Raw genomic sequence first — 12,032 nt, 5'->3', positions numbered from 1 at the left:
TTACATTTCCAAGAAGGAATTCAGAAAAACAGACCTGGAAAACGGCTTACAGTTGGCTCCAACAGGAAGTAGAGCTCTGTCAGCTGAGAAGGACTGAAAAAGTAGTAACACTGAAAACCAGGGGAGCCAGTGCCTCGTGGATGCAGCCCGGTGGTTGTGTCCTTAGAGATCGGTCTTCAGTTTCTCATTTTGCCCTCTTCATCTGTGGCCTCTGGAAAGGGCAGCAGGCCGTCTGACTTTGACAGATTTTTGAGGTCAAGTGTCATGGTGGCCATCCCAATACAAAGAAGGAGGCAACATGGCAATCCGCAGGGAGAATTCCAGTTCAAAAACCAGGAGGGACAGAGAGTGGCCCCATTCAACCTCAGACTTTCTAGTGAGGGGGATTAATCTGACAGGGAAAGTGAGTTGGCATTAACTCAGAACCACGGGAACAAGCATAAGTCAAAAGTAGAGACTGAGGCCAACACCAAGCCCTGTTTGGAGCTGTTAGGGCTCAAAAGCCAAGTGTTCAGGAGGAAATGGTAGTCCTGTTACCTGCTCTTTTGGGACCACACCTGGATCAGCTCAGGGTGCAGAATTCCTGGAACTTTTAATGAGAGTAAACAACATTTTTCACAAAGCAAGAGGAAATTAGCTTCACTCTCAACAAAGTGCACAAATTGTCCTGGCCCACGAAACATCATTTTTCTTAATGGTTTAATGGCCCTGGGTAAATAGCAGGTGAGCCCCTGACTTAAAGGGAAAAGTCTGAGTTTGTAGAATACAGGCCCTTGGAGTTAATAAAAGAGGGCGGGGAGCTGCTTCAAAGCTGCTACTCCTATGTGAACCTAAAGGCAGATGAAAGAACCTTGCAGATTGTTTTGCTGGAACAAACTTAAAGAAAGGTTTCGTTTATCAAGGGAGGGAGATTTCCTTAAAAGTAGGGAATCAGCAGAAATACTGTGGCAAGGCATTATGTGGTTACCTAAAATGTGTCATGCTATGCAGTGAAGATAGCGGATGGCCCAGGAAAGGGTTGGGGCAGGAGGGGGAAACCGGGTCAGGAGCGTGGGCTAGCCTGTAACATGGCTGTGATCTTGGGAAGCCCCTTCTGGGCCGTGGTTTCCACATCTGTGAAATGCTATAATGACAGTGACCAGCACTTACTCAGAGCTTCCTCCAATGCCACACGTGTGTTCTAAGCACTTTAGGTGAGTTACTTCTTTCAGCTGTTACAATAACCTCATGAGGTAGGAGAAAAAAAAATGCCGAGCTTCTCTTAAAAAATCAGAAAATCTGACAATGTTGGGCGCCAGTCCAACGTAGCAGAATAAGCCAGAGCTGAGTAGAAGTCAGGCTGTTCTAAGATGAGGCCAACAGCCGCAGCCCTCACACTCTTCTTGTCCCACTTATTTTGTTCATGGTGCCTGAGTGGCTCTTGCAGCCTGTGGGTCTGTGGCCCCTGGATTAGATGGTCTCAGTGATTTATCCTCTACCCTGAGAGTTGATGTTCTTTGCTCCACGTCACCCTGCTCAGAGTGGTCAGGTCACTCATCAATATTCAGGCCTCAGACAAAGGGTATAGAACATTGGGCTCCCCCAGTTGAGGACTCGTAAGAAGCAGGAATATTGGGGACTGAGGAAGGGCACTTCTGTGCCCTATGACATAGAGTTTCAGTGGACACCGGGCCCTCTGCAGCCTGCCCTCCCCTGTGCCAGGAGCTTGAGTCTCACTTGAATGGAGAAAGGAAGTAATGGAGGAATGAACAAGGACATTCTGAAACCCCCAGGGACTGTTTCAGGACGAATGAGGACCTGCCCATCCTAGGAGCAAGACAAGGTAATTACTTAACCTCTCTGTGCCTCAGTTTCCTCACCTATGAGTTAATAATAGCACCTACCTTACAGGGAGGTTGTAAGAAACAGAGTAAGAACCCCTTTGGGTTGCTAAGGACTCTAAAGTTTCTGATTCTAGTCCTTTGGCCATCATGACTCACCAGTGGTTTCTTGAAAGAACGATCTATCTCTATTTAAAAAACAAAACCACTTTCGACTTAAGCTAAGCTTGTCTTGCGTTTTACCCATCAGGAAGTTAGAGACAGAAATTACTTAGAGATAAACTTACAGATTACAAGTCCTTCAGTTCTATGTGCTTTTTCAAATGTTCTCTTACTAAATGGGCCTCTGGTGAAGATAACGATCGGTTCACTGATTTGTTCCCAGGAGAATGGGGTAAAATGAAGTCCTGTTCATCACATTTTTAATTCTTTTTTGTCCAATTACTTTGGAAAGGTTTCTACACCAGTTATCCTTCTCCAAGCTCTCCCTCTTTCCCCCCACCTGCGACACCTCCTCAACTGCCAGGCCATAGGAGGCATCACAGAGCGGTCTTGCTCTATGACCAGCAGGTCCTTTTCAATAAGAGCTCTCTCAGACCATATTCTCCAAGTTGGGTTTACTCATTCTTCAACTGAGGTCCCTCCAGAGGGGCAGATGCTATGTCCAGCTGGAGACCAGTATGTTCACAGCTGCCTGTTATCTGCCTCTTCTTGGCTCTTCAACATTGTCTTCAATCAAATGAACCCACCCCCACCTCTGTCTTCCATAGTTGCTATTTTATTTTTTAACAATTCATACATTTATTTTTACAAAAATATTTAATGAATACCTACTATGTTCCAGAAACTGTTCTAGGCATTGAGGATGGTACAATAGCAAGACAGACCAATTTTCTTTCCTAATGGAGCTTGCAATTCTGCAGTAAGAATATGGTAAATAGGCAAATGAATAGCTAATTAAGAAAACTACAGATTGTGATTTGTATGTCATCAACTATTGGTTTATATATTGACATCTAAGTGTGTGTATATGTAGATATTGATATATACATGTATATACCTATATATCTATATTGATGTATATATGTGTATCTCTATCTATCTATCCATCTATCTAAAATCACAGAGTTATCACACCAGCTTGTTAAGCACTGTTCACTCCTTTTACAGATGAGGCTCAGAGAGGTTAAAGATCTTTGTCAAGGTCATACAGATAATAAAGATCAAAGCCAAGATTTGAACCCAGACACTATGGCCCCAGGGCAGTGCTCGTTCTATGATTTCACCAAGCTGTACTACTGAGCTCTCTGGCAGGGTGGAGAAGTGGGAAATAAGAGGGAAAGGGATTGGTTGGTAATGATGAGAGTGAACCAGAAATGACTGACAAGAGGACCAAAAGATTATGAAGTCCAAAAGGGGAAGGAGGTCCTAACTTGGAAAATAGGAAGAGGGTTTTCAATTTTCCTGGAGGATTTCCAAAATATCAAGACAGGGAAGGCAATGTGGGCAGACAACAGGCTCTGGTCAAGTTCTTATCAGTATTCTACTGGGAAAGTATAGTTTAGCTTTCCCTTGTGAGCTTCTATTTTAAGATGGTGTTGGTCTTGATGATAACTATTCTCTTATTCCTAATAAAGTTTCTGGGTCCCTCACAGAGGCACATAGTAAGCTTTCCATTAATTGTTACCGTAATTGCTATTTTAAACAGGAAAAAGTTGGCTTCTGTTGCTTGCAACCCAAGAACCCTAGCTCTAATACGGTACCTCAGTGGTGAGAACAAGGGAATAGATTGTAAAAGAGAAGTGTTTATATCTGAATTTCAAAATGGTGACAGCAGAGCATTAAACCAAGCTTGATCCCTCCTAGGTGAGGGCCCTGTGTGACTGCATGGGTTGCACACACGTGAAGCCAGCACTGCCTACCTGTTACTTCCCATGACTGCACAGCCCCAATGCCTGCTATTGACATTCATGCAGCCAGTCTCCCTACATGTCCCCTCCAGCCCTGGGCAGAGCCACACAGGACTCTGAAGGAACAATACTCTTCCTTGTCTTACTGTCTGTCTCTCACTCTCTGAGCCTAGGAAATTTCATCTTCCCACCACCACCACCACCACCACCCTCCTCACCCCTGTCCAGGGACATGTCCTGTGGTCTCCATCATCAATGTTTCTGGCCTAACCCATCCCTCCTTCTTAGAGTTCTCTTCCTGTCTTGGGCAGCAGTGGTATCCCCACAGCTCATACCTGACCTCTTGGATCACCTTCCAGTCCCTTCCTGTCTTGGGTGGTCCTCACACACTCCCCTCACTTCAGCCCAGCCCTTCTCCATCTCCCACCATCATTCTCAAGGCCCTCTCCCATTTCTCCCTCCAAGGTCACCAAGCTTCGGCCCCACAAAAGAGTTCTGCCTGCAGCTTGGTAATATTCCAATCCCTTATCATAATCCTGCTCAGAGCTGTACAGGGCAGCTACATTTTAAAGATATTTTGTACAAAAAGATACACGCACCCCTATGTTCATAGCAGCACTATTCACAATAGCCAAGACATGGAAACAACCTAAATGTCCAGTGACAGATGAATGGATAAAGAAGATGTGGTACATATATTCAATGGAATATTACTCAGCCATAAAAAATAATGAAATAATGCCATTTGCAGCAAGATGGATGGACCTAGAGATTATCATACTGAGTGAAGTAAGTCAGAAAGAGAAAAACAAATACCATAGGATATCATTTATATATGGAATCTAAAATATTTGCACAAACAAACCTATCTACTAAACAGAAACAGACACACAAACATAGAGAACAGACTTGTGGTTGCCAAGGGAGGGGGTAGGGGAGGGATGGACGGGGAATTTGGGATTAGTAGATGCAAACTATTACATATATTGATAGAATGGATAAACAACAAGGTCCTACTGCATAGCACAGGGAACTATATTTAATATCCTGGGATAAACCATAATGGAAAAGGATATAAAAAAGAATTATATATGTGTATAACTGAGTCACTTTGCTGTATAGCAGAAATTAACACAACATTGTAAATCAACTATACTTCAATAAAAAAAATTTTAACATATTTTATACGTGACAAAAGATATCTAAAAGTTTATTTATTTTGTAATAAATACTTTTATCAATGAGAAAACAGAAATTTGGATGGGTGAGGTAACTTTTCCAAGGTCACACAGCTAGTTAGTGGCAAAGCCAGGGTAGGATTCCAGCACCTGCTGACTTCAACTACAACTCCTATGTAATTAGGGATTAATGGGGTCATAAAGGAGTGAGGACATAAAGGAATAAGACAGCACTGTGGTTTTTAAAAACAATGGCTACATATTCTTCAGCATTAGTGGGAGGTGGGGTCTGTGTTCCTTCCCTTGAGTCTGGGCAGGCCTGTGACTACTTTGACCAATAGACTGGAGTGGAAGAGATACTATGTCATAAAAGGTCTGCCTGGTTCTCTTGGGAGGCTCACTCTGAGGAAAGCCAGCCTCCACAGAAGAGTACCAAATACCCTGAGACTGTCATGCTAGAGAAGACACATGTGGTGCTCTGGTCAACAGCCCCAGCTTAGCTCCCAGCTGCCAGCCAACATCAGCTGCCAGCCATGTGATGAGCAATCCTGGATGTCCAGCCAACTGGACCCTTAGAAGATGCCAGCCTCCAGCTGTCAAGTGACTCCCTGCTATATGTCTTCCCAGCTGAGGCCCCAAACATCATAGAGCAGACAAGCCATCCTCATTGTTGCCCTGCCTGAACTCCTGACCCACAAGATCTGTGAATATAAAGAATGGTTTTTGGAAGACAGTCAGTTTTGGGATGATTTGTTATGCAGCAATAAATGGAACAGACACGTACAACCCGTGCATCCGTCCACTAATATTTAAGTCATAAATTTCACATGACTTCTTCTAACAGCTTTTCAGAATTCTCTTAGCAGGCACTGAGAAGGTACCAGTTTCGGGGAATGTGCTTAGAGAGAGAAGGCCTCCCCCGCCTCCTCATCCACACTCCTCACTTCAGCAAGGTCTACTGTCTGAAAGTAGAGAGGCTGTGGTGTTAACTCCAGTGCCATGTTAACCCCTCTGAAGTTCCATTCATCCTCTCTAAAATGAGAGATGGAGAGTAATTCTTCTCACTTCATGGATCTGATGGATGACCCAGGAAAGCGAAGCTGTAAATCTGCTCTGGGAATGCTTCAGCACACTCTGAAGATAATCATGAAGGCCACCTATAGCCTGTTTCCCCCTCTGCCCACTCCACAGCCCCCTTTCCTTGTCTTCATGCCTGGTAGATATGGTCTGACTCTGTCAAAATAACTTTCCCAGCCTAAGCCATTAGCTCTACAGAGCCTCACACAGCTGCCATCCTTCCCCTCTTGTTTGTACCTTTCCAATAAAAGCACTGCCTCTTTTGATTACAGGAGAATTCGCCACTCTAATTGACTTCCAGGCATTAAATTTTACTGAGATGATCTCAGAGGCTCTCTGGGGAGAGGAGAAGTGCCGAGCATCGCCGCCCTTAAGGCCCTGGTGCTAGCTAACAGTTTCTAAAACTGTTTGCTCTAAATTTTGACAAGGCACCTTCTGGGTAATATAGAGAGCAGCTCAAAGCAAGAGAAGCAGCTCAAAGCAAGGGCAGCTGTGTCCCAAGCTCCCTGACCTCTCAGTGACCTCTGAGACAGCCAGCAGAGCAGGACACAGACCCGTAGGTCCTCGCACCTGCATCCCCGCTCATCTCTGTTCATGTGATGCCTCTGCAAAGACAAAAAGAAGTGAGAGGCATGGCACCTGCCCTAGACAGGTCAGCAATGCACAGGCACACATGACCCCTGTTGAGACAATGTGAGGCCATATAATTAGGTGCCAAATTCGGTGGCAAAGTTAGCACTAAAAGAGGTAAGGTGGAGGAGGAGAGAGAAGCAGGAATTAGGGATGATTGAGGAAGGTTTCCTAGTATTGACAGTAAGGAAACAAATACTAGACCTCTCTATAGCACTTGCTTGATGACAAATCCTGTCCCACGCCCTTCATGTACTTAAACACGTTTATTTCTCGTAACAACTATTTGAGACAGATTCTACTTTTAATGCCCTTTTTATAGATGAGAAAATTGTGGCATGAAAAGGCTGAGTAACTCAGCTAGAGTCAGAGCTAGTAAACAGGAGAGCCAGGCTGGGAGCCAGAAAGTCTGGCTGGGGGTCTGCACTCTTCTGCACTGTGCTGCCTTTCAAGGCATTCGCACCAGGAGAGGAGGAGGAAAAGAAAGGTCTCCCAAGCGGGAAACACTATACACACAAAGCCACAGACCTGGAACTGTGCTCCCTGTTCAATGGCCAATCATCCTTCCTCTGTCTCCTGGAGAAAAAAAAAGAAATCACATATATGGTTTTATATGCTTAGAAAATTTCTGGAATAACAGACATGTTATCAGTGATTACCTCTTGGAAATAGAAATAGAGAGGAGGGGAGAAATGGGAAGAGAGCTCTTACTTTTTATTTTATAATTCTCCAAATGTTAGAAAATTTTGCCTCCAATCACTTTGACAATTCCATATTGCTCCGTCAAAAAATGAACAAAGGAAAGACTCTCCTCTATGTCCCCATCATTCTCCTAGGGAAATAGCTGATAAGAGGGCAAGTGGACCAAGTCAGAGCCAGTCCTTGGGCTACAGGAGTGTGCTGGGAAGATGAGCCTCTGCATCCTGACCTCCACCCAGAGGGAGCTGGGGACCTGCCCTCCTCCCAGTGAAAGGGTCCGTCCCTCAGGCCACAGACGTCTGCCAGGCTCACCTTCACCCTCTTCTCTCTTCTCTGAGCATCCCCAGCTTTCCACTCATCACCACGTGTTTGCAGAGATCACAAAGAAAGCTGCAGACCCGTGTTTTGACATTTTATTAATATTGAGAACTTCTAAAAATTGAGAAATTCCATATAAACATCTAGATTTCTTTTTTCTTTTGACCAAACCAGAAGATCTGGCAATTCTAGGCCTGCATTCTCACTGGGCAACTGGGAAGCTGAGTTGAGGCTGCTGCCCCTTTTGACGTGACACAAGCTCTGTTTGCCTCTGTCTTTACCACTGCCTATATTCTCACGTTAAGGTCCAATGGCATTTATATACATCCATGCAATTGCTTTCTTATAACTGGCATACTTCCTCAGGTACATCCCCTGCTGGGTCCTGGTAAGAAGCTGGATTTGCAGTCTGTGGTTTAGATTGCAAAATAATCTCCAGTTGTTTAACAGTTCTGTTCTCCCCAAGATCCTTCAGTGGAGGAACCAAGTCCAACACAGCCTTTCCAGTCACACATCCTCTCACAGTGAAGCTTTTTATTTACGGCCTGATGAATTGATTCATCACAGTTAAGATACAGAGTAAAGACCTGGATTTCAATCCATCCAGAATTGGCTGTGACCGAATCATTCATGTAGCACAACGCTCAATCCTCCTCAAGAATGCACTGTGCTTTTATGCCTGGAAAAATGGATAGAAACACACTGCTCTCCCTTCAGCCTATGGTTTTACTAAATATAACTGCTGGCTTCTGTTATCTGTTTTTACAGACAATCTACATTCCTCTGGCTGATCTTCCCACCTTGACAACCAACTTCCCATCACATCGCTCTCCTGCTCATATATAGCACATGAATGATTCAACCAAAAAAGGAATCCCTTTACCTTCTACCTGATACATTTTAAATAGTAAAAAAATACCTTTCCATTCATTGTGTCATACTAAAATTCTTTCATAGCTTTAATCTCACTTAATCCTTACAAAAACCATAAAAGGGGGAGTCTCTACTTTTAAAAATGGGCTTCCCCACTCTATGACATAAATCACAGCAAGATCCTTTTTGACCCACCTCCTAGAGAAATGGAAATAAAAACAAAAATAAACAAATGGGACCTAATGAAACTTCAAAGCTTTTGCACAGCAAAGGAAACCATAAAAAAGACGAAAAGACAACCCACAGAATGGGAGAAAATATTTGCAACTGACAAAGGATTAATCTCCAAAATATACAAGCAGCTCATGCAGCTCAATATCAAAAAGACAAACAACCCAATCCAAAAATGGGCAGAAGATCTAAATAGACATTTCTCCAAAGAAGACAAACAGATGGCCAAGAAGCACATGAAAAGCTGCTCAACATCACTAATCATTAGAGAAATGCAAATCAGAACACTGTAAAGCAATTATACTCCAATAAAGATGTTGAAAAAAGGGCTTCCCCTAGCATTGAGATTCACTTTATAAATTGTTTATTTACATGAATTGCTTTTTTTTTTTGCATTTGTCCAGTTATTTTTTTAACATCTTTATTGGAGTATAATTGCTTTACAATGGTGTGTTAGTTTCTGCTGTATAACAAAGTGAATCAGCTATATATATACATATATCCCCGTATCTCCTCTTGTGTCTCCCTCCCACCCTCCCTATCTCATCCTTCTAGGTGGTCACAAAGCACTGAGCTGATCTTCCTGTGCTATGCAGCTGCTTCCCACTAGCTATCTATTTTACATTTGGTAGTGTATATATGTCCATGCCACTCTTTCACTTCGTCCCAGCTTACCCTTCCCCCCTCCCCGTGTCCTCAAGTCCATTCTCTACGTTTGCATCTTTATTCCTGTCCTGCCCACAGGTTCTTCAGAATCTTTTTTTTTTTAGATTCCACATATATGTGTTAGCATATGGTATTTGTTTAATGTGGCTGCTGCATTATAAAGGAAGGACGAACAGTCGGTTATATCAGCAGCTGAATTTCTCATGAACCCCAGAGAGCAGCTTCTATAAGCCTGTCCACCACTTCCATGGCTCAAGCCTGGAACAAGCAGATGCAGCTATCATGGGGGAAACCTCACTCCTCTTGCGGGAAGGAACTGGGCCAGCGATCTGCAGCCAGGTTTGCAATCTTCGCTAACCAAACACACAACACATCTAAAATGTCTTCATGCCTAGTGCGCCCTATAAGCTCTTACAGGGTAGAATTATAGGAGTCCTTAGAAAAAAAGTTTCTGAGAATAATTAGTCCTGGGGAAAGGTCACCTCAAGTGAATTCACTTAAATGGGAAGCAACATTTTAGAGCAAATAGTGTGTGTGGGTTGGTGGGGGTGTGTGTGGATTGGAGCTTTATCTTAAAAAGAACTAAAAATTATGATAGTAAATTTATTTTATTTTATATTTAATCACATTTTGATTATAACTGCAAAACATGGACTACTTCTTAGAACAGAAAAATGAATCAAGACTTCTTTGGGGCATGTTTATTCTGAAAAAAAATTCTAAGACAGCAAAATATGAAGTCAATCACTTCTTATTTGACCTTCACAGAAAGGTTTTTAAAAAGGTAAATTTTGCAAAATAGTCAAGGGCTTCATCACTTTTCCCCAGGGCCTCTCCAAATCCTTTGCATTTCTAATCGTCCCCTTCAGAAGCCTCTATTATATCATCATCTTTGTTGATTTTCTCTTTTTCAGTTGTAACCAGACAAACTCTGCCAGGCTCTCATTTCTTGGAGGTTTTCTAACAATTATTGAATCAGTCCTCAATCATCACTTTCATTATCTTAGTGAAACCCTGCATCTTTTGCAAGATTGGCAATTTCACTCTGCAACTGGTAGGCACAGTAACCACAGTGACAACATCTGACACTAATGTTGGGGGGGAGGGGGTAGATGCCATGTTAAGCCAGAAGGAGGTGTGAACAGGGACTAGCTTTGTAAGGATAGATTTGTTAGTGAACATTTCATGTTGGGATGACCCTTACGTCACAACTTGTAATTATTGGTACTCCAATAGTAAGTACTCTGATAATGAAGTTCCCTTGCTCTTAAAAACCAAAGTAGCATTGCGGGTTCAGGAGAAAGGACTCCACTGGGAGAACTGTGATGAGTCCACCACTGGTGAAGGTGGTCAACTGTAAACCGTGTGATGCTGGCTGAGGGACTGACTAAGGTCCCTCCAGGCTCTGGCTTCCAAACCCAGTCAGTGTGTTTAAGCCCTAAAGCTGGTCAACACCTAAAGCTAAAATAACTGAAAAGAAACACAAATATCTGCTTTGTGACTACTGCCACCTACTGAAATTAAGCTTCATTTCCAATTTTACTGTTATCTACACTATAACTGACTCTAGGGGGCAATGCATTGCAGTCTATCACTTGGATAGGTTAGCTTAGCTCTAAACAGGTCAGAGGAACTTTGCAAGGTCTGGCAAGGCTTAAAACTCCTTCTTCCTGTTGGGAGTCTGTTAGGAGATTCTGGATTTTTGTCTGGTTTGGTCCAGACTGGGTGAAGTTTGGCTCTACAAGTCTTCGAGGCTTGCTCAGTAATTGGGAAATTCATTCTTGGGATAGGGTGCATTCTTTCACGTCTGACTTTGCACATGTTCTTTATCCTGCTGGCCCACCTCTCCTCCACTGGCAAACTGTTCTCCTTCAAGATCAAGTTCAAATGTCCTCTCTATAAAGGCTGTCTCCACCTCCCCAAGGCTGTTCTCCCTTTCCTCTGTGTAACATAAGTTTTACTCGGTTCTGTAACAACACTTACCACATGCAACTTAATCCTTTAATAATCCATTTCTTCCTCTAGATTAAAGTTTTTGGGTACAACTGTCATGATTTAATCTTGTTAGTACATGTTCACTACCTAGCACATTGAAGATACTCAATAAACCTTTATTAGGCAGAAGCAAGAAGAACTACAATCCTGCAGCCTGTGGAACAAAAACCACATTCACAGAAAGATAGACAAGATGAAAAGGCAGAGGGCTATGTACCAGATGAAGGAACAAGATAAAACCCCAGAGAAACAACTAAATGAAATAGAGATAGGCAATCTTCCAGAAAAAGAATTCAGAATAATGATAGTGAAGATAATCCAGGACCTTGGAAAAAGAATGGAGGCAAAGATCGAGAAGATGCAAGAAATGTTTAACAAAGACCTAGAAGAATTAAAGAACAAACAAACAGAGATGAACAATACAATAACTGAAATGAAAACTACACTAGAAGGAAACAATAGCAGAATAACTGAGGGAGAAGAACGGATAAGTGACCTGGAAGACACAATGGTGGAATTCACTGCTGTGGAACAGAATAAAGAAAAAAGAATGAAAAGAAATGAAGACAGTCTAAGAGACCTCTGGGACCACATTAAATGCAACAACATTCGCGTCACAGGGGTCCCAGAAGGAG

At 42.9% G+C, this 12,032-nt stretch overlaps 1 protein-coding gene across 1 annotated transcript in view; it reads right to left on the bottom strand.

The window, feature by feature from the left end:
- SCN11A (sodium voltage-gated channel alpha subunit 11) overlaps positions 1–12,032 on the bottom strand; it is a 134,096-nt gene that overhangs the window by 99,277 nt on the left and 22,787 nt on the right. Inside the window, exon 2 of the mRNA XM_089919152.1 lies at positions 7,144–7,191. The gene's annotated coding sequence lies outside the window, so the exon portion shown is untranslated. The remainder of the gene's footprint in view (positions 1–7,143; positions 7,192–12,032) is intronic.

The sequence above is a fragment of the Delphinapterus leucas genome, chromosome 10 (genome assembly GCF_059928025.1).
Source record: "Delphinapterus leucas isolate spDelLeu-1000000601 "Yukka" chromosome 10, BTC_Dleu_Yukka2, whole genome shotgun sequence".
NCBI classification, from domain to species: Eukaryota; Metazoa; Chordata; class Mammalia; order Artiodactyla; family Monodontidae; genus Delphinapterus; species Delphinapterus leucas.
This window is presented reverse-complemented; position numbering and strand designations above follow the sequence as displayed.